We start from the raw sequence: 6,310 nt of genomic DNA, 5'->3' as shown, positions 1-6,310 counted from the left end.
GGAATTTGTTTTGTTATATTTGATATGATGACAGTGATGCTGTAGAAAAAAATAGAGGAGGGAAAAGAGATCCTTTTTAATGGAGTTTAACAATAGGTCTCTGGTGTGCTCATTAGGATGACCCGTTTGACTTATTTTACAGCCATTGGTAATTAGTATCTCCAGGAGTTATTGCCATAATCAGGCAAGTTTTCCCTTTGACTTTTTGTTAGCCGTTAACTTTGGTGTTGCTTGCTCTGGGATGGCGGTCGAATCCGTAAAAAGACAGCAGTAGTAAAACTAATAAAACCGTAGGGTTCCTTCTGGAGAAGTTTAATACTTTCAGAGCTATGATAATTCCTTTTACTTCAAAGCAACCATTACAAATACAATTTCATCAGCCTTGATGGAATTGTGGGAGCCTGTTGTAAGTATTTGAGTGGAAAAGGGGGTATTTGGGCATGATTTCATTAGTTCTTTAGGGGCATGTGTATAGAATAAATAGCAAACACTAATAGAAAGGAATCACAAACTCTCGCTGGCAACTAAAAACGAATATTTGTAATTATTTTGAAGGGAAACACTTTGGGGTAGTCTTAACATGCCAAGTAACTTTTAAATAATATGAAAGTGAACTAATAGGTACAATGAGAAAACCAACACTACATCATGTCAGAGGCTAATGTATTATCTCACTACTACATATCCGAGGATGTCATCAAGAGCATAATCAGTTACAGTATATACAGTTGAAGTCGGAAGTTTACATACACTTAGGTTGGAGTCATTAAAACTAGTTTTTCAACCACTCCACAAATTTCTTGTTAACAATCTATTGTTCTGGCAAGTCGGTTAGGACATCTACTTTGTGCATGACACAAGTAATTTTTCCAACAATTGTTTACAGACCGATTATCTCACTCATAATTCACGGTATTACAATTCCACTGGGTCAGAAGTCTACATACACTAAGTTGACTGTGCCTTTAAACAGCTTGGAAAAATCCAGAAAATGATGTCATGACTTTAGAAGCTTCTGATAGGCTAATTGACATAATTTGAGTCAATTGGAGGTGTACCTGTGGATGTATTTCAATTCCTACCTTCAAACTCAGTGCCTCTTTGCTTGACATCATGGGAAAATCAAAGGAAATCCGCCAAGACCCCAGAAAAAAATTGTGGACCTCCACAAGTCTGGTTTATCCTTGGGAGCAATTTCCAAATGTCTGAAGGTACCACATTCATCTGTACAAACAATAGTATGCAAGTATAAACACCATGTGACCACGCAGCCGTCATACCGCTCAGGAAGGAGAAACGTTCTGTCTCCTAGAGATGAACGTACTTTTGTGCGAAAAGTGCAAATCAATCCCAGAACAGCAAAGGACCTTGTGAAGATGCTGGAGGAAACAGGTACAAAAGTATCTATATCCACAGTAAAACGAGTCTTATATCGACATAACCTGAAAGGCCGCTCAGCAAGGAGGAAGACACTGCTCCAAAACCTCCATAAAAAAGACAGACTACGGTTTGCAACTGCACATCGGGACAAAGATCGTACTTTTTGGAGAAATGTCCTCTGATGAAACACAATAGAGTTGTTTGGCCGTAATAACCATCGTTATGTTTGGAGAAAAAAGGGGGAGGCTTGCAAGTCGAAGAACACCTTCGCAACCGTGAAGCATGGGGTGGCAGCATCATTTTGTGGGGGTGCTTTGCTGCAGGAGGGACTGGTGCACTTCACAAAATAGATGGCATCATGATGAAAGATAATTATGTGGATATATTGAAGCAACATCTCAAGACATCAGTCAGGAAGTTAAAGCTTGGTCGCAAATGTGTCTTACAAATGGACAATGAACCCAAGCATACTTCCAAAGTTGTGGCAAAATGGCTTAAGGACAACAGATGTCTTGAGATGTTGCTTCAATATATCCACATAATTGTCTTTCATCATGATGCCATCTATTTTGTGAAGTGCACCAGTCCCTCCTGCAGCAAAGCACCCCTGTCAACTGTATATAGCGGATCTTGCGAAATGTAGGGGGTTGAAAATTTCAGCCAGCAAGATTAGGAATGGAATGAAAATACGAGAATAGACAACTTCTCAAAGTGCTCATCAAGAGGCAATGAGACCTGTCCAGACTCTGTTCCAGCGTTGTTTTTTACTTCCTGCCCCTTTACTGCCCATCTAATGGCTTATTTATTACATTCATTCTTTATAAGGCTGTTCCTGTGTGGCCTCATTATGGTTAGCGCTACTTTGGAATTCCACGATAATTATGAGCTTCGTTGTTTTAATAAGAGTCTTGGCAAGGCTGGAACTCTCGTACATCTTCACAGTTCCCAGAGGGGATTTTTTTAAGGGCAGCACCAATGGTGGACAGATGGAATGCAGGCATACCATTGGTAAATATTTTGACCATGGAGGTGTCTACTAAAATTTGATTGGGTCTCTTATTGCAAAACCACCAAACCATGGGATTATCCTGTCATGCTTCATAAATTATGATAGATTTTACTATTCATAATGCCGTACTAACTATGTCTGGTAATTGTTAGAGATCACCAGTTACCTGTATCTAGTTAGTGATAAACAGTGAGCCAGCCAACATCACAAAAGTATACATATTTTACAAGGACTCAAATGCAATATTATCTAATCAACTACTTTGACAAGGCCAAATTCTGTGGAAAGGTCATCTTGCAGTGGATAATGAACAGTTCTGTCTGTCTACTGATCAGTTGCCCCCAAAATCCATTTGTGCCCTCTATACTGTTGCTTTTGATTCTATACATAATTGTCCATTCTCTTGAGAATCTCTGAAGGACGCCATATCAATTGTCCCTAGCCAATCACACCTACACGTCCCAGTCTCGTCGCATAAAATAACACTTTTACCCAAAACCCTAACATTTATTTTAAATAGATGGCCAGGAACAAATATCAACCCATTGTTTTATGTTGTATGATGAATATTAATGTTTGGATAATAAATTGTGTTCTCTGACAGATGTTGTGATGAGTTTTGTTCTCAGTGACACTGTTCGGTCAATATGAGGCAAAACAGTTTCTTGTTCCGGGTCCAAATAGTTATTCCCAGGACCATCAAGCCAAGTACCTGATCTGCTAGATACATCTATCCCACAAGCCAATAAATATGAGTTTAAAAGTACTTTTTTCTCTTCTATTGTCCTTTACGCTCAAGGTTTTGAAATAACCCTTTCAAATTTGAGAGGCGAAAAAAGAGAGACGTCTTATGCAGATGTGCCGCTGATTACTCATCGTCTGCATGTCAATCACCTCGTATTCGCTGGCTGCGCCTGACATGCACAAACCCCTGAATTACAGGGATGGCTGAAATGCTTATGACCGTGCGTTGTCTTTATCTGCGATGCACTGTTACGTGCGAACTCTCCCTTCAGTGCATTGTCTTCCCAGTAAATGTCTCACTGTCCACTGTAAATCTGCCAAGACACAAGAAATCCTCATCCGTGATCACTGATGTATCGCTGTCCAGAATTTCCTGACTTGGACTTTGTTCCTTGCGTTTGGCAGGTGCCAGTGTTTAAAAAAAAAAAAAATTAAAGTCTGTGGAGATCATTAAAGGTATTCTCTCCTTCACCGCTACCTCCCCCATCCTCATTAGGTATGCAAAATCCATTTGTTTATCAAACAGCTAAGGGAGCGGAGGACAGCACGCCCAAGCTGGGGATTGATTTATTAACACTGATTCCGGCCTGTGAGACCATCGTGATGACGATCCTGGTGCTTCAGGAATTTCAATGGAAAGAAGAACCCCTTTCGCTAGAACATTTTCCGTGCATGACTTAGCGCGAGTCGTAATTTAATGGAGGCCGTCTAAATCTATCAGCGAAGAGGGCAAATATTACCGAGACGTTGCCAAACCGATGGGAAAAATGGCTGTCCATCTGGAAAATGTAAGTTCACATTATGGATATCAAAAGTGATGATATGAAGTCACAGATAAAAATCTGAAAAAGTTATGTCTGCAGATGTTTGTGTGATAATAATCTTGGAGGGCCTCGGGTGCCCAGCTGTCTGTGGTGATTTTTTATCTTCTGTTACAATTCAACCTCTCAGAAATGTTTTATGATGAATCTACATATTTTCATTCTCCAGGGGGATACAGATTATTGGGAAGCACTCGATCTCTGCCTCCATTTCCTGTCGGCTTTAATAGCTTCCAGGTGAGAGGTGTTTCTCGGCTCTCTTCTGGGAATGCTTATTAAAACTGTTTTCCTATTGATACAGTTGGTTTGATACTTACCAGATTTGACAAAGCAAAGATCTCATGTTTGGCATAATATTACAAGGGAAACATAACTGAATTATTTGGCCTCAATAGCTGGAAATGTAACATTGTTAAAGTGCAGGCCCTGAAAATCTAAACGGGGTCCCACGCTGCATTTGGTTTTCATTATTTTCTTGAAAAAACTTTAACAATATCACCCAGGGATTAAGTCATGGGGCAGGTCACAGCCAAGCTAAACATCCTGCCTCCCTCAGACAGATGAAGACAGATGAAAAAGGGAAACAGGTGTAAACTCTTCTGCTTTTGTTTCCTTTGTTTCTGGGAGGTGTTCTCTGCTTTGCTTGTCTTCGAGAAAACATCTCACTGAGGTCCTAGGGAGGAGGGGGGAAAAAGTCACAGCAAAACCAAACAAAGGACGTTTTCTCTCTCTCTCTCCCTCTCACTCCCCCCCCCCCCTCCCCCCTCTCTCTCTCCCCCCTCCTCTCACATGCATAGTTCCTGGGAACTGTTGAGAGAGTGACTGTGGATCTCCAGGGGGGACCATTAGAAACGGAGCACTGCCCCTGCTCTGCTCCATATTTATGAGGTTGGGTTTCCTACCCGGGGGTTTCACTAAGGTCCTAGTGTAGCAGCATCCCAGAGCCATGCTGAGGGATCACTGAGTGATACAGTGACACTCACCATCAAGGACCCTGCCCTGCCCTAAACTTACACACACGGCTGACTGCATTTAGAACCATTTGAAATGACTTGATAATACAAAACACTTCCATTTCAAAGTGTGATTTCATAATACCGTCATAACATGATCGTGAAAATCAAATCAAATCAAATTGTATTGGTCACATACACATGCTTAGCAGATGTTATTGCGAGTGTAGCGAAATGCTTGTGCTTCTAGTTCCGACAGTGCAGCAATATCTAACAAGTAATCTAACAATTCCAGAACAACTACCTAGTAAACACAAATCTAAGTAAAGGAATAGAATAAGAATATATACATATAAATATAACAGAGAGGCAAAGGCAAGATACAATAGATGGTATAAAATACAGCATATACATACGCTGTAAGGAATGGAGAAATGTGAGCAATTCTTTTGAAGAGATGACAAGGAAATGATGGAAAAACGGTAGGACACCGTATGTGCACAATAATGATTAATGAACATAATATCTATAACACAAACATTAAAGGTCTTTTATGACATTTCTATTTTCCCAATCACAAACCACTTATAAAAAATGATACAGACACAACATAGAAAGGTAAAGGAAACATTAACATTTGATTAACATTTCCCAGATGTAACGTTAGCTAGCAAGCACAGAAAACAATTGCTGAGGACATTGCCGACGAATCCTATTATTTACATTTTTCAGTTGGACTTTTAGTGAATAGATTAAGCAAAGTTTCATATTAAATTAAATCCCCCATTTCAGGCTCATGGCGAGCAATAACTATTTTAGTGAGTAAATCGCAATAACACAGGGTGGTAAAGCTAGTTACAAAAGAGTTACGATATGACCCTCAGCTACACAATTTGATCCGTAAAATGTACCCCGAGGATTCAACCCTGTGGGGATCTCCATGCACCATTGACCTCAGTGAGAAGAAGAAGCAGAAGGTAAGTCAAGGGAGCGTGTCAGGCCTATACCATCCGGTGGGGGAAATGGTGCTGGTACAGGCTATATATCAGCATAATTTTTAAAATGTGGTTTGGCCTTTTGGCATATTCACTAACATGATCAAGTAACACTTGTCATGCTTGTTAAGAGCTCTCTCTCTCTCTCTCTCTCTCTCTGTGTGTGTGTGTGTGTGTGTGTGTGTGTGTGTGTGTGTGTGTGTGTGTGTGTGTGTGTGTGTGTGTGTGTGTGTGTGTGTGTGTGTGTGTGTGTGTGTGTGTGTGTGTGTGTGTGTGTGTGTGTGTGTGTTGTAGTAGTAGTAGTAGTAGGGGGAGGCATCAGTGAATGATAATCCCCCTAGAGTCGATCTAATCAGCATAATGATACAAGATCAGCATCAAAATCCATCTATTTAAGCTAGAGACTTC

The sequence above is a fragment of the Oncorhynchus mykiss genome, chromosome 25 (genome assembly GCF_057628025.1).
Source record: "Oncorhynchus mykiss isolate SJ-2025 chromosome 25, ASM5762802v1, whole genome shotgun sequence".
NCBI lineage: Eukaryota > Metazoa > Chordata > Actinopteri > Salmoniformes > Salmonidae > Oncorhynchus > Oncorhynchus mykiss.
The sequence above is the reverse complement of the archived record's forward strand: the minus strand, read 5'-3'. Positions refer to the sequence as shown.